Source organism: Poecilia reticulata, linkage group LG12, assembly GCF_000633615.1.
Source record: "Poecilia reticulata strain Guanapo linkage group LG12, Guppy_female_1.0+MT, whole genome shotgun sequence".
Classification (NCBI taxonomy): Eukaryota; Metazoa; Chordata; class Actinopteri; order Cyprinodontiformes; family Poeciliidae; genus Poecilia; species Poecilia reticulata.
This window is the reverse complement of record NC_024342.1, coordinates 12,803,271-12,825,639: the sequence shown is the minus strand read 5'-3', so window position 1 is coordinate 12,825,639 and position 22,369 is coordinate 12,803,271.

Sequence of the window (22,369 nt, the reverse complement as noted above, 5' to 3'; positions counted from 1 at the left end):
TACATCACACACATCGTTCGATATATATATATATATATATATATATATATATATATCTTCAATTGAGTTCCACCATATACTCGTATCTTATGCAAAGATTAAAGGCAAAATGTTTGTTGTACATCACTGAAAAAATACTCTTTTGCCACTCCAAATGTCTTTGTGTCGCTAAAAATAACTTCATCATGCTTTTACTTTCAAAAGAAAGCATGGGATTAGAAAAACATATATATTTTCACAGCTTTTCAGCACTTGTCAAAGTGCAAAACTAGAACATTTTTCAAAGAAAATTCATAGTGGTTGCATTTGTTTTCCTTATCACATTTTAGTAAATATGATGCTTTACATTAAAAAAAATTAAGATATTAAACACTGTCACTTCATCCCAGAGAAAAATGTGTTCAGTGTAACATCATGCTTTGATGTTAAATGCACAATTAAAAGCACACCAAACCAACAAGCTATTCAACCCAAAATTTTCTAATAATGTTAAAATGGACAAAAAGCAGAGGCTGTTCAATATSAGAATAGCTACACATAGAGGTCAGTTGTGTCATATCCAGTTTCTGCCCTCTGTTGCCTCAGGTCTGTGCAGAATTTCTGTAAGAGTGTTGACTCKGGGGCCGGCTGGTGGCCCTCTTCAACGCTTCGCAATCAGTCACTGCCCTCAAAGCTGCTGTCTGGAGTGCAGAAAGAAATATTTCAAATGCAGCCTGCAGGAGCGTGCCCGTCACTTAGATGGTTAGTCCATCCATAGTTCTACTATTTTTGGAAGTGTTGGCTGTTTCTAGCTCAATCCAAATATCTAACAACAATTTTACTTTAGATTCATGCTGCAGTCATGGTATTTTGCATGAGGAAGCAGTTGCTCTATAGTGTTCATATTTATGTGTGGCACACACTCAGTGCTTGCATAAATAGGGTAAAGTTAAAATTTTAATTACTGTAAATTACTAAAATTGTTTGRAAAAAWTGCAATTCAYTGGAGAGAAAAATAAATGTTTCACTAACCCTAAGCTGGGAGAATCTGTCGACAGAGCAGCTTTTAGTTTTGGACTCCACAAACCAGAGAGTTAAAGTTGTGATTTTGCAAGAGGTRGATATGCAAAGTATTGACTCAGAGGGTTAACTATACCACGCAACATTTTACAGTTTTTTTTCCCCCTTCTTTTTTTCTGGAAATAATCAATCAGCTTTCTTCCACGTGAYACTCAAGCATTATTTAGTGTTTATCAAATGAAATCCCCAGAAAATTTATTGAATTGTTATTTAAGAAGTTCAAGAGATATGAATACTTCTGCAACAGCACAGTCCTTTACTTTCAGCAGTAATCATCTAATACCAATTTTGAATAAGCAGAAAGTCAATATTTGATTGTTTTTGATTATAAACACTGAACAATGCATTTGKAATCATRAGGGAAACAACATGCAAATCCTTGTCTAATATAAATGTTTTCCCTGCTCATTTCTCATARGCCATTTTGTTCCTGCAGGTAATCAAAAGCCTGTTTTTGATGCATAAACTAAGAGTGTAGCTGAAGTAAAGCAGTAAAGGAAARAAAATGATGATGCCAATAGCATTTGCATGTAAAGCTCAAGGTCACCCAGTTAAAGGTTTTGTTCAAAAATAATTAAATTACCCTTAGCTGTGGATGTTGCAGAAATATGACCTGAATAAGCYTGATATTTTGTCCMTTTATGATATTTCAGTCCAAATCTGATCAGTCTATATTTGGCATATTTGTGATTATTTCAGGGTGGTCCTAATGCTAAAACMGTTTTGGCATTGTTTGCTTTGTTGTTTTCATGAGTAAATCATTTTTTGCACTTTTTTTTTTATCTTTGGTCAGAGCTAAACATCTTGCACAGATATTTATTTTTTTATTTTTATCATATATTTATCTTTTATTTATACAGAAAATCTCTTCAGATTTAAAAATATAGATCATCTTTAAACAAAATGGAAAAAGGAAAAAMAAATTACAAACAAGTCACAAGCTGTGAATCAGATAGCTTCTTCAGCATCGTTACCCAGCCAGGGTGCAAGGTGATAGCTTACACTGTGAGCAACACAGCGGGTACTAACTTCCTACTGGCTGGACATGTAACCAACACAAGACAAATTGTTTGAGCTGCGACTGACAAGGACGTAGCCGTCAGCAGAGCTCCTGTGCCTCCAGCCGCCCTCGTTCTCATTAAAAATGAACTCTCTTTGCCTTTCCCATTTTCCCTAAAAAAAAGGTATTTTATTGAGCTGAACCATCTTTTAAAATAAATGCTCAAAATCGACAAAGATTTATATGAACTCCTGAATACATGAGCATTGAAAGAGACCTGATTTAGGGAAGTTATGACCATGGAGGAATTTAGGGCTAGAGGTCATTGGCTCATGAACAATTCAAGTGTTGAACCGAAGCAGGATTTCTGAATCCRCGGTCTCCATTGTTAACCAGGGTTGCATGGGTCATAATGCTAAGTTAAGATGGGGAATCAGCACACCCACTGATAGACAGCAGACCCACTGGAAACACTGCAGGTTCAGCTGATCTGCTTGATTTGGTTCATTTACTCCACTCACTAGAAAACAAAGCAGTCTTGCCAGAAATACTGCTGACAGAGATGATTTTGTTGAATTGGTTCTCTTACTTGAGGTAAGGACTCACTGTAAATACCGACTAATGAAAACATGGCTGACTCAAGTGATTTGGTCAAATTAGCTGTCAGAGTTAGCGCACACTCTGGAAAGACGGCAGACTCAGTTTACGTAGGCTGACTGACTGCACTCACACTGACTATCTGCATAAATGATGACAACAGAACTCTCAGCATAAGGATGGTGCAACATACAACAGATAAAAATATGAGTCATATCAGGAACAAAAAAATAGCAGACTGTTTTTTTTTTTAATAGTGTGGGAAGATATGCTTTTCTTCCATCTGAGAAAATTATCAGAATAATAAAACGACATTGATTTGCTGATAGGAAATCAGTTCATTCCTTCTTTTCAGTCTGTACTTTGTTCTTCTCTCATTTCATTAAGCCATGGCTCCAGAGGAGCTTAGCATGGGGGGCATTGGTTTATTTTGGGGGCTTAGGTGGATCGGAGTAAACAAGCTTTAACTTCAACATAAATACATAGACAAACCTTTATGTAATCTTTCAAAAAAAAAAAATAACCATGTCTGTTAATACAAAAATAAACATTAAGCATGTAAAAAAATATTGAGTAATTAAGCTCAAATTTGCATTAAAATTAATTCATAGATTCTGGAAATCTAACAACCTAATGTATCCAATCTCTGAAGTCCATTTCTTTAAATACAAAATCAATCTACTTAAGTACGAATAGAAATAATATTACTCAAGTAAAAGTAACCAGTACTACCCACTTTTGAATATAGATAACATCAATATGAGTAACTTATTCTTACTAATAAGCTTGACATGATATATTGGCATTAGGTAGTAACAATTTATCTAACATTACCTGAATCAAACAGCATCACTCAGTTAGTTTTGGGGAAAAAAACTGTGCAAGTTCTTTGCCTTTTGCTGGTTTTCTCTCTGTTGCACTTCTTAGGGCATAAGTTACATTAAAAGGCAGCTCCAAAAAACATGATTCGACATCTTACCAATGAATTAAGCAGTTGTGACAACTGAGAAAAGTGCAGGAATCGAGATGTGTGGGAGCCCCTATAGTATCTAATAGAGACAATGATAACAGAGAATTGGCCACATTGAGGAAAACAAAAACAAAAAAAACAACTTCCAGTGTGTGTGGGGGGGGGGGGGCATGGCTGACTCTGCAGGTGAGAAATGGCCCCCTAATGCCCACCCATCCTGCCAGGCCTGATTTCATTGTTGACACCAGCAGAGGATGCTTAAAAACAATGACTCAAGCTACTTAATTTAACTGGATCAATTTAGTGAATGACTCAGATTAAACCAAATACATAAAATGAACAAAGTTTACCACACGTAGGACACCATCTTTATAGAGCAGTGAAAGTGTTTGCAACATCTTAAAGAATCTAATTGTTTTGTTTTGCTTCTGAGTGCTCTGACAGTGTACAGATTCTGAATTTCCTCTGAGTGTAAACGTAACCTGGAATGATCCCTGCCACTTCCAAGTCAGCTTAGACGGACTCCCAGCCAGCGCTAGCATTCTTAACAAGATAATTATACAATGCCATGGATGTTTTATTCAGCATCAAAAACATGTTAACAATTTGTGACATGCTAAGTATGTGTCGGTATCTGGCAATTAATTCAGAAACAACTGTGAAATTTCTACAGTCTGAGATAGATTTGAGTGGTTTAGCTAAAAATAATATCCTCTTGTGTCTCAGATAGAATTATGTAAGAAATCCCTCTTTTTTTTTTCCCCCCACAGGGCCTTGCAGTCGGTATTGTTATAGCTCAAAGGCAATTTAAGGAGAATTACTTCTTGCTTAAATGGACTGAAAAGATCAACGAATTTCCAGAAACACACAATGTGAGCAAGAGTTCTAATGTTTACCAGGGCTGAAACTAATTTAATACCGATTCCCCTCAAAGCCTTTGCTTTAGATTAGGAAACAAGCAAACGGCATGAAGTGAACTGGATATATGTTTGCGTGCGACACCAAGCTGACGCTCGTTCTTGGTTAGCTGTGTAACAACATCCAAGAGGAGAAGCTTTTGGCTAAGAAGGGAGTTTCTTGCCGTTTGCTGATGTCGTGGAAATGCTGATTAAGACGTGCAATTTATTCAGGCTGGCCAGGGGTATGTCTGTATCTTCCACTAACAGCCCCTTAGGGAGGCTGCTCAACACCAAACACAAATCATGGGCTGCTGTCAATTAACCAGAGTGCCTTTCTGTAACGAGAGAGCGCACATGGCACAAGGCTGCGTATGCATGGCAGTTTAGTAGATTCTCATTTAGTGGATGTATCCTGATCCAAATAAATGTAGAAATCAGGGAGAGGCTCATTTTAGAGTAAAAATTGATAAAACAAGATAGAAAATAAGACATATAAAAAGAACATCCTAAGTGGATCTGAATGTAAAGAAATGAAGGTCATTCATAAAGTACGTGTACCTTTTGATGTAACTCCATTTTCTGTATTGAGATGAATGGTGTGAAATTTACAGTCCCATTTGTCCAGTTTTATTATTCTTCACATTTAATAATTGTCTTAATATCTTAAATATGCAAGTGTAATCCTTTAAGAAGTAGTCAAAACATTGGCTTAATTACTAAAAAAGTTTTAAATTGATAGATTGTGTGGCGTTTCCTTCGATGACGTATTGTTATCATCTGGTCATTGCTACAAAATCTAGGCACCACAGAAGAAAACTGCATATATGTGGCACCTGTTTGTTGAATATAGATATGGTGTTTTACTGTTGTGACAGACAAATTGTTTATGCAACATCAGATGCATGGAAAGCCAAAGCAACGTTATTCAACCAAAGCAAAAGTATCCCTCTGTGCAGCTATCAGGCGAGGCAAATACGGAAAAGCTTTAAACTCACGAGAGGAGAATGGATGTAGGACTGTGATCAGAGCTCAGCCATCTCAGGAAAATATCATCAGACCGCCTGGAAAACGATTTATATGATGGTGGAACCTCAGCCGGTCGTATTTCCTACAAAAACGGTTGCTTACGCCCAGACACTTAGCACATAAACCTTAGAGTACAATAGAAATGGAAGATGCTGAATTCACCAGTTATCAGTCATAGCATGTACAGTTTTCCCCATGAAGTGATCTTCATGGGGAAAACTGAAGGCCACTTTCATTCTTTCTAAAGCTGGGGACACACTACACATTTGATTTCACCCATGATTTTGGAGAAGATCTACATCAGGGGTCCCCAAACTACGGTCCGCAGGCCGTAGTTTGGGGACCCCTGATCTATACCAATCAGCAGTAGCTGTGGTCAGACAACAACATGAGTTGGCTCAGAAAATCTTGTTAGTGGTGAAGACTGGAGTCTGATTGGGAAACTGACCTGACAACTTCAGTTGCATTTAAATAAATATTTGCTGGTTTTTTAAATAGTTTTTTTGGATCTAACAAATTGAACATGAATGAATACATAGCAGTATTTGGTATAGTATAAACTGCTTTGTGATTTCAGTTAAAAGTGAACTACTTTCTTCAAATACGTCATGCATACCCGTAAATAATCTAACCTTCCTAATCAAAGAAATTATGTTTCTAACAATGGATTGTGAATATAAAACAACGCGAACCAATTATGCAGTATGTAATTACTGATAATATACTACTTCTGTGGAAAGCCACTCAACAGTAAGAGTTTAATATGAATAATGTGAAATATACTGTTAAAATAACAATAGCGTATGAAACAATCATCACCTAAAAGAACATGTTATCCATAATAGAAAGAACTGTGGATGTTCAGAGATTGCACAACAATATTTTTAGTTGTTTGTGCATAATTGGCATTGATTTTCTTTCACTTTTAGATTAAGTCCACTTCCACCCGTGGAAATATTGCTGTTGGGAAAAACCTTGTCCATTATCAATCACCACAAGCCTTTCCAGTCTTTTCCTTTCTTCTTTCCAGCTAATTCAGTCTGGATCTGAAGAAAGTTCCGAGACGGTAAGAGGAGAAAGCACCAACTCATCACATCTATTATTCACAAAAGCATGTGTGAGCAGCTGTTTCCAGTCTCATTAGTGAGAAATCAGATAGCATGACTGATTTGATTGAACCCTTAAACACATTATATGATGATCAAGGTGGTTTCAAATAGCTTGGCAGGCAGCAAAACAACTAATGTCTGAAAGTGATTGAAGTGTGTTCTCTGTTTGGCCCTGGTTTTTCATACATATATATATATATATACATCTACAATATGGTAATACTAATGCATTTTATATTCTATGTGAAATACAAATACATGCAATATTTTTGTGGACAGGACACACAAGGGGAAATATTTTGGAAGAAAAATGTGTGAATTCATGAGACGTGATCTTTGCTGCTCAGTTCTCCTTTGCATCTCTCCTCTCCCATGAATAGAAGAGGAAACATGATTCTGCCACACCATCCCGGTTTTCCACATCTTTCCACCCAAACAGCGTTGCTAATTAAGAAAATTTCTTTCACTGTGAATCTTAAGTGACTTTATTTATCTGCTTCCGGTGGATGGAATCAGTTTTTTTTATTATTTCATTTCCTCTAAGTGCCTTGTTCCTGTTCATGTTCTCTTGCATCCATAGAGTATTGCATGTCATGGTGCCCTACTTGGTACTAAATTTAATCATTTGTAGAAATTGGATGGAGACGTGAAAGGCAATGGTGGGCAGAGTACTACAAAGGAGAGGAAGGGCAAACTAAAAGAAGAAAGGTGAAGAATGAAAATTGGCCCTCAGCAATTTTCCTCAAAAATTAATTTCCAAGAACCTTTTGCTTAACTTGGTCATTTATCTGTAGGGTTTAAAACCACTCTACTGATTCCAGAGGTTTCCTTCTTCTGGACATTTCTGGAGATGAAACTACGTGGCATTTAAAGGTATCTAAAATCAGAAATACTGAACATTTTACCTTACAGAATTGCAGAATTGTTTTGGTCCATTATGTATAAAGCTGCTCGTTTAATTGTAGTAAGACATTTTGAATATAACTGCGACAAATCTGTTTATAATCAGATAAGCCTTAGTAAACCCACACTTGAGCTCTACATGATACCATCCACAGCTGTGGAGACACTTCTACAGTTTATTACATTTGATGCGACTTTGTGATTAATTTGATCTAATCTTGTTTTTGGATAGTAGTGGATTTGTGTCTGTCTGATTGTTTCTCATTTTGTTCTGTTTTTTGTTTTTGCTTGGACCTTGAGTCTGAAATAAAAGTTTCTGTGCAAATTACAGCTTAAGGCAAAATCTGCTGTACATAATTATATTACAAATATATGTCATATGTTTATTTCTTAATTAATATATTTCTATTTGATGAAAATGTGATGAATGACATTAGTGTGTGTTTTAAATTGGTTGAATGAACTATACATGAGAATATATCGACATATGTTGCTATTGCACTTGTGCTGAATGAAGAAAAAAAGAACTGAATATTGTAGGCAGAGGAGAGACAATAACACCAGGTTATAAAATATTGTTTGTTGCGCCTCCATTTGTACGTCCGCGCGTGAACATCCTGCACATCAAAATTGATATTTGATTTAACATTTGCATAACATTGCTACAATTCACTGCCTGAAGCCATAACACATCCAGAGAGAAGAACTGCAAATCCTTTTTTTTTTTTTTATAAATAAATTTAGTTTACGGTTAAAAAAAGCTGATGTGTTTTATTGCAGCAAAGGTATAAATCTGTACCAAGCTGTTATGTTGCGGCGTCAGCAGTGGTTGGTTTATTTGTTTGAAATTCTAGTATGGGGCAATGATTGTTCGCATGGTTGTCTAATAATTTATTTTGCTTGCAAGGTTGTTTTTTTTTCACAGCTTTGTCATTAAAATATCATAATTTAGAAAACTGTCTATAGTATAAAGACATGTTTATGTCTGTCACTATGAGCAGGCAGAGATAGATTTTCTGGAACCTTCTCCACTGCAAATCAAGAAGTACCAGAGCACCTATAATAATGAATATTGAACCCTGTGAGTGATTTACAGTGACGCAAAGTGTTTGCCAAGACATTTTAAATATATTTCACACATTTTCTGCAGGTTTTCAAATACCACAGAACAAACTGAACTTATGATTATGTGTGACTAAGTAAATCTCGGTCTGTCATAATTAGCAAAATGAATTAGAGAGAACCTATGGAACAGGGTCTTGTTTTGTAATCGGTGTATCACCGACACATCACACACTGCTGCTTAGTCTTTTGTGTTCTAAACATGGTGTGTAATGCAATTATATAAAAAAAATCTTACCGGCATAATAATACAGATAAGCTTGTAGTTAAATTATTTGAATACTGAAATACACAATCGTTATAAACTATAGACAGCATTACAAAAAAGCTGCCATCAGTTGGTGCCCTAATGTTTTCCTCAGTTAGAAAATGTATTTTACTGATATGTTTGTTTAAAAATAAAAAAAGGTTTATTTCTGCTTTGTAAGTGGTATAATATTCCTTACTTTTCCGAGGATGAACAGGATTGAACATCACTTTGTAAATATTTCTAACTAAAGAACACTTAATGAGATGCGTGGGCCGCACACTTCGCCTTGACCCGTTTTAATGTGTGTTAATTGTAAGAAATGATGTGCCTAACACACCACACCTCAGTGGCCCTGGTGTCACTTTGTCTAAAAAGACACACAGCCCAGGCATTTATCACCACATTACACAGTGAAGCTGCAAAAACAAGAAGTTCACTCCTACAGAGATGACAGATTGCTTGGCAGCTCAGAGGTAAAACAGAGATGGGTTTGCTTTACCACTCCTCGCCACCTTAGTCTTGCCAGTAAACCCACACAGAGGGCAAGAAAGCGTATAAGTCTCAGCTTCAAGTGTTTTGAGAAAGGGACTTTAGAGACACAAGGTGAAAAGAGGAATTCATTCGGAGCGAATCAACGCCGAGAGCTTGATTACCGCAACCAAGTTGGGCAACAAAAAAGTCCTGCTGGTCCTTTTAAGCTGAGGCTCGATGGGGTGAGTCTGAAGCACAATAGGGTTAACAATGGCGTTACAGATCTGAGACAGTACTGTACAACGATGTTACAAAAAAAGCACAAGAGAGGTTCACAGAACTCACACACTTTCTGTAAGCGGGGAAATGCACCACTCCTGCTTTCCCTTGCAAGCACAGAGGGGTCATAGTCGTGGTTTGGTTACTTCCTCTGCCACTCTCATTTGGGGTAAACATTTTTATTGCTAGTTCTGCTTCATCAAACTCAAAAATAATTGCAATCACCGCCTGCCAAAGGTAGCCCAGCACATCTGCAGCACACACGGGTGAGGGTGAAGCTTCCACGAGTTGTAACCTCACTTTTCCTCATTTGTGAGGAGGATGGTGGGCCATTCAACAAAAGATACAGCTGGCTGATGTAACTGTCAAGGAAAAAAAGAGAGAATAGATACAAATTAATGTATTTTTATAATAATAATAATAATAATTTGATAAATTTATGGCATTATTAGTATTTTTTGTTTTTATTAACACTATTTGTAAAATGCTAATGCATATGGAATAAAAAAAAGATGTCAAAATGAAGTAAAATTGCTTGCATTTACCATTGCATATACATTTCTCACCTCACACGAGTGCAGCACAAACTTAACCCTTTAGTGACTCGTGGTCTGGCTGCAGCCACACTTATTAGAGATCTTTCCAGTCACAAAGGAGCTGCATTTTTTTTAAAGCCACATTCTTTCATAGGCCATTGTGCTGCGAGCTCCAGAGGTTGGACAAAAATTCATTGGAGGCAGTTTATGTTTTAAGGGAACAATGGCCGATTTTGCTTCCATGGGTTCTCACTAATTTCTGTCACAGTCCAGTTGGTCAGTTGGCACCGTGAACCATCCAGCTGAGACGCTGAGGGGAGCCTGCTCCTCTGTACAGAAACTGCAGCCATGTAGAAACTGCAGCCCTCTTACTACAACGTTCATTTGGACTGAAACAATTTGCTTTTATTTATTTTTTTTTCCTCTGCCTTTGCCCAAGTCACAATGTGCAATCTTCCTGTTTCCCTATCTAGTTGATTTCACAGTCAGGCCCATCTACTGTTTCTCTTCCTTTTGAGGGAAACAATTACACCAACAACACAACCCAAATATGAAAAAAAAAAAAACAAGGGAAAGTGGAGCAATCTGGCACAGAAACAGATTGGAAGACAAAGAGAGACAAAGCACGAGAGCCTCAAACGACTGTGATCACAACAAATGCTTTTATGCGAGAGCTGCGGAAACATCACATGAACACGAAAAAGAAATTAATGGCTCTGTAATACATTGTACATTGTGCTTACAGAGTGCACAAGCTGCTAAGTGGTTTGAAAAGCGCCAGAGACGACGTGCTCCCACAGTGTAGCTCTGCTAGCAAGAATGAAGCAGCTGAAGCGTGAACTGAAAGCACTTATTTAACTGCAAGACGCACAAGGCAGCAACTCGAGACACAAAATAGAAATATTACCGTAGAATCTGAATGTTATTGTTAAAAATACAAAATATGACAGGATCCGTTTACTCTTGATTTTCAAAAGATTGAAATCTGAAAAAAAATAAAAAAACAACAGAAAAACACTAAAATTTATGAATAAGTCACTCAAACAGTTTTGGTGACCTTCACAACAGGAGCTGAATCAAAAGACTGAAGAGCTCACGGCTTAAATCCAACACTTCATGGTTTAACACTTTCCATTTATTACTCTTTAAATCGTAATTAATTTGCAATTTAGCCCCCAAAGTAAAATATGATTTCAGTAGTGTGAAGAGTAATCAAAGATATTTCTTTGAGATGAGACTTTTCACATCTACAGTTTGCTCTGGCTGACATCAGGGGTTTAGTAAACTTGGGGTATTTTGGCCATGTTTCCGTTTTTGTTCACTCAGAAAACCATCCAAGCTGCCAAGCACCCACTGTTAGAAACCATGTGAGGACATTTGTTGCACTTCTTGGTCAGAAGCTGCTTGGACTCATGCTACATTCCTCAAACTGGCTTAAAAATAATATTAAATGAACTCTTTTCATAAGAATGGAAAATAAATTACCGTAGTGTTTGCAATCAACATGAGCTTCAAGTCATGAATAAATTATGTATAACAGCTGGAAAATGAATTCATGTCTGAGTAATTTATTTATTCTCCATCCAACTAATTTGACAGATTTGACTTTTTCTCTTGTTAGAGGGAAATAGCGTAAGCAATGAACAAGGTGCAATTACCTGGTATGTATGTAGTGTTTATCCTAAAATCATAAAGATTTATTTAATTCACTTGCATCCTTCAGTCTCCTTTATTATACATCTGTCAGCACGGCAATATATTTTTTGAAATATTTACCAACCAAGCCTTACATATATTCCTGAAAGCTGTCAGATTGATCTTGCATTTCTATGTCCACATGCTTTGTTCTGTGACCTCACAAATTCTCTATCGTGTTTTCTTCTCTGCCAGGCCACATAAAATGTTTAGTTTCATTTAGTAAGGGCATTTTTATATATTAATTTGTATAGAACATAATGTATAATGGCATTCTGGCACCTTGGCCAGAAGGTGCCCTTTCATAAGTGTTCAACCATGGAAAAAACTTCATTAAAATCTGAAAATAAAGTCACTCGGCAGCACATGAATTCAATTTTTTAATGACAATTTGCACCAGCAAAGCTTTATATTTTTACTTAAGAAAGTTATTAAACATGGATAATGGTCAGAATTGCACCATGGTTATTGCAGGTCTTCTTCTGGATTGGTTAAAAGGGACGTTGCAGCAGTTTGGGGTAGCCACACCCCCTTTTAATTTTAGTATAATTAAAGTAAGATGTTGACCCAAGAAGACTAACTGCTTGACCACAATGTGCTTTAAGAAAGAGTTAAACAAATGATTTGCATTCATATGCAAACAGGCAATTGTTCTAATTTTTAATACCTGAAATAAAAAATAAAAATAAAAAAAACATTTTGAGTTTAATTATTTTGGGGGTATATGAGACACTGGAAAAAAGTTTGGGAATGTGTTATTGTGGCTTCATTTGTTCTATCAGAAAAAAATATATATTTTGACAGTAGTGTGTACGCTCACAAAATAAGAGGTGAGAACAGAAACTTCCAAATCCAGGGTCACTCATATATGAAATGACTCTACAAATGCAGACATTTATAGAGCTAGCAAGCTGATGATAACGCAAATACAAAGTTAAGAAAAAATACTCAAATGAACACAAATTGGTTATTTCACACATGAATGGATTCTGAGAAATACATTAGTTCAAAGATCAACAAACCGCTCAAACAAAACAAATCCATCATATTAGCTGTAAAGACTTTAAATACTCAGTGTAACCTTGCTGACTGTCCAATACCCAGTTACATGCTCTCTTACAATCACTTTCCCTTTCTTACAAAGTGTACACATGTCTGATGTAATTAAAATGCAACCAAAAAAGGTATATATAAAAAATAATAAAAAAACGGAATTTTTCACCAAGCATCATTTCCTTGTACTTTCGGCTGCATGAGTTTGCAAAGTTAACTTTGTTATCAGAGCTTATTAAAACCACATGAAAACCTGGCAAGGAAGTTTATATCGGAAGGAAATTTGAAAGCACATAATATAAATAAATCTCGACTTTACAACCTCAGTCTAGGTTTTATTCCCTATAGCATTTAAGGGTTGCCACTTTGTGCAACTGAGAGTTTTCCTCCCTCTACTTTTGACATCTGGGATTGTGACTCAAAGAGTTGAACATTCCACAATCTTTCCACGTCCGAAGAGAAAATATATGAACGTCTGCTTTGCTAAGAAAAAAAAAAAAAAAAGATACCGGCTTATTGCAAGAAAGCCACTTCACTCAGCTCCATTTGACTCAAAGCTATCGTCTCCACAGAGGCGGTGGACAATTACACGTCGAAAAGCTTTACGTCTTCGCTTTATCAAAGCTAGCACAGCTGTAAGAGCAGATAAAAACCAACAATAATCAAATAAAGCGCCTTTGACACACATACACTGATTCCGGCAGGAGACTGCCAGATTTCTTTGACCTATGTGTCATACTGTATCAGCGCAATGCACTCACAGATGTACGCTGAAACAGCCAAAAAGAGAGGTCTGAAGGGCCTTTGAGATCTCACATACTTTGGAAGTTCTGGAGCGCTTGGCTGCTAAAATCTAGATGGAAATCATCTGTGAGGCTCTGACTGTCACTTGTGAATGCCATGAGAAAATGTGCTTTCATAAATTCTTTAAAATTTTGAAATTCATTTTTTTTTTCTTCCTGTTGGAATAATGGTCTAGCAGGAGCTCTATGTGATGAATTGAAATGCAGGTGAAACAAGGTTCTGAAAAGAGTCATAACAGTCCAGAGCAAAACGAGCCAGGACAATTTGGACCTGCAGTTATTTACATCCTTCCACCTGCACATGTGCATTTTAGCCAATTGCAATTTTGATTCACGATAAGATAAAAAATAGTCTTAAAACTCTTCGAATGTTTATTTTTGTTTGCCTTTCCTGCTGTGAAGAGTCTATCTCTGCATATCAGGAGACGTCACCCTATTGTCTGCAAACTGCACAAACTGCACGGCTAACATTCCCGACTTTATTGCAATAAGATGCAGATGTTTACAGTAAGTTTGAGAGACTGTCATCAGTTCCATGTCCAGCATGTTCCATTTGGAAGCTCATAAATAAAAAACATAGAAACTTTGCTGTACTGGATTCATGTCATGTCTGTGTTAAGTTCTTCTCTCTCTCACACAGTTTCCTTTAGCGTCTGAAATTGCTGTGCGCTGGTTTCATTTTAAACATCTTGCTGATTCTGCTAAATTTGACTATTCTCCACTCAGTAAAGACATGTTATGGTGTGGATGATGCTAGAGTCAGTTAATGTTTCTTTAACAGATGGATAGTGGTTGAATTTCACATTAGAGAGATATGTATTTGTCTTCAATCTCTTTTTTTCTTTCCAGTCTGCTTAATGACATCATCACGGCATAATGACAAGTTTCAGAGTGAAAACTTGTCATTACTTATTGTCTCAAAATAATCAGTTATAGGATCATTTCTAAAATTCTAAACTTTACAGATGTGAGCAGCTTGTATGTCATGCCACATTCTTCCTTTTTTTTTTATTTTTTATTTTATTCCCAAACATAAATGATTAAAATTGAAGAAACAATTATCCAAGGTCAATCAGAGAACGGGCGACTCAATAGTTTGCTAATTGCAGTACCTTGCAATTTTTTTAAATTCCTCTTGAACATTGTCACAAAACTTCAATGCATATCTTGGATGGGGATTTAATGCTATAATCCAACGATTTATCAGTTGGCTTCAGGTCTAAACCACGATCCATCAGCTCTGACCAGATTCGCTGTACAGAAACATTTTCCCAGCAGCTGTTTGACCACGGTGAAAGTGTTTTCAGGTGAATATGCAGTGTTGTGTTTTTCTCAATAATAAACTATATCTTGGTCTTAATTTTGCAGTTGGTTGTTCAATCAATTCTGTGGAAATCTTGAGCAGCAGCAAGTAACTGAAATGTTGCATCAAACAAAGACACCAACCATTGATGGCAGCAAACTATTTGGAATGATATACATTTGTTTACTGTAATAAACTATAGAAATCAGTGAAACAAAACTAGAGAGAAATGGCTATTATACAGCAAGACAAAAAAAAAAATCTGAGGCTGCTTTAAGCAATCTTGGAAAATACTGTCATTATTTTCTGAAAGAAAGCCAGACATATTTTTAAGCAGGATCCAAGGCTCTGCGGTGTATAAATTATTTACCCTACTTAAAATTCTCTGCACCCAAACACATGTCAGACACTCAGCAGATGAAGGATTTTACCACTGAGGTATAGGAAGAAAATTTTTGTGCTTGAAGATGATCTTCATTAGTTTCCCCAAAAAGTGTTTCCCCAAGCATAATGTACCCATGATCAAACTTCTTAGGCTGCAGATGAATCCAATTTATTGTAACAAGTAAAGGAAACGTACAAGAAAAAAAAATTGAATTTGAGAAGAGAAACTTTCAGCCTTGCAGCAAGAAGGTTTGGAGTCCAAATTATGACCTTAGTGTTTTGTGCCCATCACTTTTTTTTGAGTCTGATTCAATAAACACATATGTGGGGAATTATACTATTTTATTTTTCATTGGAACAGAAATGCAGTAAAAAGAAGTTGAGAAGAAGTATATAACAAAGTGGAAAAATTGCTTTGTTGATGGTGGAACATGCAGATGCAGCATCACTTCCAATCTATTTTTATCTTTTTGTGTAAATTATAATTTCTTTAGTCCAGACAAAAAAAATCTTCTTATTCCCAGCAGAACAAATAGAATATGTCCTTATATTTTTTTTAAGGGTGTGCAGTAGCTACAAAAAAAACCCCCAACTTTCATTTAATGTATTTTCAGAGTGATCGCTGACTTCAAAAGCAAATAAAAAAATATTAAGATGAAGGAATAACAAGAAAATTGGAGAAATATAAATAGACTTAAAATAATTGGTAACATTGAAGAGTATTTATCCACCGAGTGGTATTTGGCAGTTTCTTCCTCCTCTCAATCCATCTTGCTTCTACATTTATCAAGATATTGATTAAGCCAAATAAGAAAATGTTCTGAAAAATCACGGAAACCAACATGAGGAAAACAGAGCAGAGTTTTCACTTCAGTGAAAGGTTTTTTTTTTTGTTTTTTTTTCATCTGAACCTCGTGTATGAAATCAAGGACAAAGAGGACAGTCTGATTAAGACAGTGCCACAGAACAAAGAAAAGATTTAATTTAACTTGATGAGAACAGGCCATTTTTGAAGCATGTAGAAACTCCGGCTGACATCTGTTCATCAGCTGCAAAGGACAAATCACATGAGGAAATCAGATTGCATGAGGCAAATTACACATAAATAAAAGGAATAGCTGTAATACATGAAAAAGGGGTAAAGTGCGACACAAATCTTTAAAGAGAAGTGTCTGAAAGTTAGCGTACGAAACAAAATGGCCCACATGTAAAGTAACGTCCTCTGAATAAAGGGAGGTCTGGTCGCCTGTCAGCTACAGGAAACATAAAACTGGCATTCGTGTGAAAACAGACGATTTAACCAAAGCTAAGCGGAAGGTGACAGAGCAGCTGGAAGTTAAACAAGTGGAAAAGTCCAGGCGCAAATAGGGATGTGTGGGTACAATCCCGACTCACACACACACACACTGCAACACATGCTGTGGCCCATTGCCAAAGGAGAATATCCTCAGAATTCCATCTGGTTCACAGAAAGCTGATCCTGTGTTTACAGAGGGGCTGCTGCTAAGAGCCTGCTGGGGCCCAAAGCAGACTCTGCATTCACACTCTGCTGACCTCCATCAGCTGGAGCACAAAATCCTTTTGGACTCTCACCTAACGCCGCAGGGTCTCTGCATTCGAAGCTGCGGTAGCTTCTTAGACCTTGTGCATTTTTAACTGTGTTGAAAGTGCTTCAAAATTGTAAGGGGGGGGGGATTTGTTTGAGTTAATGTCTGATTAATGAATATACAATAACGAAAGTATTCAGACCCCTTGAACACTTTGATTTTTCACCATGTTACAAACTCAGATCTTGATTCATTTTCTTGAGAGTTTGTGTTATAGACCAATAAAGTACTGCATAATGTTGTTGGTCAAGTAAAATGACATATTTCAATATTTGCTTCAAATAAAACTTTGCAAGATTTTTTATGGAACTATAATCAGCCCCCATTAGCCAGTCTACTATTCAACCATCTTCCACTGCACATGCTATCTATCGCTTGTATTTCTCTATCAATTACGCATAACTAAGGACTAAAAATTAAGACAGATTCTCAGTGGGGTTTATGTCTGGACTTTGACTGTTCCATCTGTCAGACTCTATTGCTCACTTTGATCTAAACTATGTCTGCTTCTGTCAAGTTTTTTGTCGCTTTTGAAAGGTTTTCTTTCAGATTTGCTTTGTATTAAACAGCTTTCTTTTAATAAAGGAGTTTCCTTAATATCCTTTCCATTGATTTCCTGGCTGTTTCTTTTTTTATTTATTATTTGACTAATTAGGAAACTTCTCAAGGGAGTCAGATAACACTAGATTTTATTATAGTAAAGTAAACAAATACACACCTTAATTTCTAGGTTTTCATTTGTAAAAATGTAAAAAATAATCACAGTTTTGGCTGTGCCTCGCAAATATGCTCGACGTTTTATTAGCAAATGACAGAAAAATTAAATGCAATAAAACACATTTCACAAATGTTTGAGCTTGCAATAAATAGGCATCAACCTTCCTTGGCTAAACGTCAGCAGAAATGTGATGCGCTAATCATAACATGTATATTTCTAGTGCCGTGACAACCGAAATCCATTTGTCGAAACACGAAAATGTATGTTTAAGATTCCGTCTGCAGTTTTCTTCCCTCCTCCGCCATTTATAACAGCAACTCATGAGGGACATATGAAAAATTTGATTTGATTCAAGTCTGTCACTGTCTTCATGAGCACTGCCTTTGGGGAACGAGTGGAGGAGTTCAGTCGGTTCCAAATTGCTGCCAGATGTCTCAACATCCTACACCTTATTCACTTAACTTATAGATGGTAATAGGAGTTGATGATCTGACCAATTTTGAAGAAAACGTAGCTGCTGACAAAACTTTCCATCCAGTAACAGGTAAACATACAGCTACATATCTGACATTTCTTAAAATTTAGAATTCAACTGTCTAAAATTAATTGACTTTTCATCACTTTGGCCTTAGTCAAGAGATAATCATGATAATGGTTTTGGGAGCAATTACTGAAGGACTGTGAGGAAACATCGGCTGTAAAATACTGCTGATGTTTGGTATTTTTGTTTAGAAATAGCATAATGAACCTCATTAACTAAAACGTCTAAGAGGCATTTATTGAACGCGAGTATTAAACTTTATGACGTAGCAATAAAAAGGATATATATGAAGTATATGAGTTACAAACTTGGCAGGGTGACGCTGCTAAGGAAAGATGAATCAAATATCTTGTTTTAATCCTATTTGTCATCACGACTTATAAACTATAACAAAAATGCATCATACACAAATGTCTGAAACCTTAAATAAGTCCTGAATAAAGTGTTCAAACTGATGAAGGACTGTGCATTTACAAATTAAGAATGAATTGGTACTCTTCTGAATGCAAACATAAACCTTTAGGAAATTATATTAATACACAATCACACCTAGACCATGGATTTACTTTTATTTATTTAGGAGAACTAAAGAGCAAACTTGATTATTAAAGCATCCACTGTAGAACAGCCAGACTCAGGAATAGTTGCCTCCTATAGGCCATCATATTGCTGTCTGAAAGTGAAGCTGTATTTATCACTGTTTGTATTGGCATGCTTATGATTTTTCTGCGTTTTCTTTTTTCTTTTTTTTCTCTGTTTCTGTGTGCTCCAGTGGCCAAGCGATGGCCAGTCAAATAAAGCTTTAATTGGGAATTTAAAAGATTATAAATTCACAAAACATATATATTTTCATCTGCAAAGGTGCTGAGGAGTGGTGGGACTCCATCAAATCCTAGCAACAATGATTATGCAGTTTATGTAGAAAAAGGTTGCATTACAACCCTTTTGCGTTGGGTTAATAACACAACAAATATCAAACAAGACAAGTCATGATGCATGACAATTTACTTGCATAATTTATTAAGATGGAATGACAACAAAAAGCTCCAAATAGACAGGCATAACTCTCACCGAACTGAGCGACTGTAGTTTACAGACACACCAAAAAGGTTTTGGTTGCCACTTTGTTTCTTTTTAAAAATCAAGGAAAAACTCTGGAAATTATAGCATTTGAGGCTATATTTTTTTTAGCCTTCCTGTACTGAGCAGTCAATAATTTTCAAATTAAAAGTATATGAAAAAATATGTAGAAATTATGACTGCTTTATATGTCTTCAAGCTTCCCCTGAACTATGTGAATAGTAACCAAATGAGAAAACCTTTTGTGCTGCACTAAGTGGTCTGATGGGAGTAATCCAGGACTGTGACTCTTAATTTCAAAGTGTTTTGACATCTTTTGTCTGACCTTTAGTTATTTCATGAGGAGGATCATTTCAGATTACACCAAACCCTAAATATATTTTGCTTTCCTATGTTGTCCTTTTGAACTTGAGTGATGATGATAAATGTGTTTTGCATTAAAGCCATCACATATATTTTTGGGGGATTTTGTGTTATATAATCTGTACAATAGTCAACCCATATTTACATTCCATTCTCTCGCCAGATTGATTCAGAAACCGTCTTTGCCAGCTTGACGGCTCACAAATTAATTTTCAAACTTGACGTGGCGAACATGCTTGAAATGTGAGAATGAACTGATTTAAAATGCCACATTGTGATTTAGATGGATTCAATCCAAGATTCAATTTGTTGGTGCGGAGGAATTTTCACAATTTATTCCAGACATAATGTCGCAGGTCGACTTCGAGGCCATCAGTGTGTGTGTGTGTGCGTGTGTGTGTATGTGGAACAGCCAAAATAACAGAAGCGAGGGTGGTGAGGATAAACATTTCAGTCAAATCATCTCAGAAAATAAAACATTTTGAAGCTCACATTAACACAATAATTGTTGTTTTGTCTCAACTTTGTGTCATTTACAGTATAACTCAAAAACTAGAGTGATATAAGATATTATGTTTTTCAAAACGTTGTTACAAAGCTATTAATAATCTGTAATTGTAATTAGACAACAATAATTAATATGCAATACTTTGGGGCAGATGCTTAAAAGAATTAATGAAACTGTGGGTAGAAATTAATATAGTGAGAATGAGTTAGAGAAGGTGAAAATGTGCTTAAGTATTTGTTTTTAACCCAGTTGTTGTCTGTCAACACAAAATAAAGTAAAGTTGTCAATTTGACCAAAAAGCAATCAAAAAAAATTTTTGAAAAAATATAAATATTTATGGACAGATTAATTTAAAACTATATTAACCAGGACTTTGATCAACTATAAGGACATGACTGCATTTTTCCATTTAATGAATCCATATTCACATTTCACTAAATTGTATATACCATCTCCCCAACTGGTAATACTAATATTCTGTTATAGCCACGATTTACTAACAAAAAAAAAATCCTCTGGTAGTAAATCAATTTGCAAAAGAAACCAGGTTACAGAAAGAGCATTTAAGTGGGAGGAAGTTGAAATCCCATCCTAGTCCTTTAATAAGTAGAAGAGGTTGAGATAATAACTCACAAATGAAGTTATGATCTTTCCATAACTCCATTTATGAATTCAATTAGAAATTAAATTAATCTTTTAGAAATAACATAAAATAAGTAGGCTACCTGAATTTGTTCATGGTATATCCTCTACAAAGAAATCTGGAATATGAACTACAAGACCGAAACAGCATATCAAAAACAACCAATGTGACAGTAAAATAAAAATAATAATATAATAATAAAAGAAGCTGCATACCAACCATAAAAAATACAATATCATTTATTGATAATGCCTAACCTTTGCCCATTTGAAATAGACGACAGAAAAAGAATACACACAAAAAAAAGAATATGAGATCAATGATTGGAGGGGTAGAAAAGTGGAAACTGCAAGAGAAAGAGATAAAGAGAGATCCGTCTGTTAAAAACAGAAATGAAAGCAGCCGCAGGATATCTGGAGCAGGAAACGCATTAGCAGATAGAGGAAAAGAGTGACTCCATCTTCAGTCTGCTTAATTTCTGGCAACTTCACACATTCATAAGTGTTATGAAATCCCGCACTTAAATGATTCCATTTGTAGAATTTACTCAAAGGATCATCTGAATGCCACCATTAAATATGCATAATTACATCCAACTGATAATGACAAATTGGCTTGAATTTGAGGAAATGAGCATGAGGGAAGAATGGGAGGAGAGCGAGTGGAATCTAACTTGCAGATGGGAGAATTAAATGAAGAGTTTTGCATATTCATAATTCAAATGTGGAGTTTTTCACTTGAAAGACTCGAGACACGCACAGATACAGTGCAGATTTGAAATTTCTCAAAACCATGAGACTTATTAGGCTGGCAAAGTTATTCAGACAGTGGAAACCCAAGATATGAAGCTGCTGGAAGAACCTTATGAGTAACGGCAGCGATGTCTGAAATGGTTTCTGAACTTATGACATGCTGCACTCTTATACGAAGAAGGAAGTACAGTTAGCTTTTGATCATTTATTAATAGAGCTTCGACCTAAACCATTTTTGAAAGTTTTTTGTTGTTGATTGCAGCCATACAAAGAGATTTTTTTATTAATCATATTTTTGTCCCCATTGTGTTGTTGATTTTTGTGGGTGTGTCTATGTGTGGGGGCGTTCCCTTTGAGAGGTGCAGCCAGCTGCATGTCACGTGGCCTTCAGCGACAGAAAGCCAGAGTTAGATTCATGTTACCCGTGTGTTTAATCAATCCAGTGCCATCTGCAATCATCTTTGTCTTGACGAAGCATTGTAGGTACGTTGAGTTTAATATATTGTTGTGCATCATTATTTTTRTATTATTTCTGGTTGTTGAGATGTAAAATATTTTTGGATGTTTATTGTTTGCACAACTTTGCTAATTCATTTGGGACCGTATTTAATTTAGCTATGTTAAACTTATATGTACATGTTTACAACAGACTGTGAAAGTGATGTATTCCTTTTTTGTTTGTATTTTAGTTTCACACT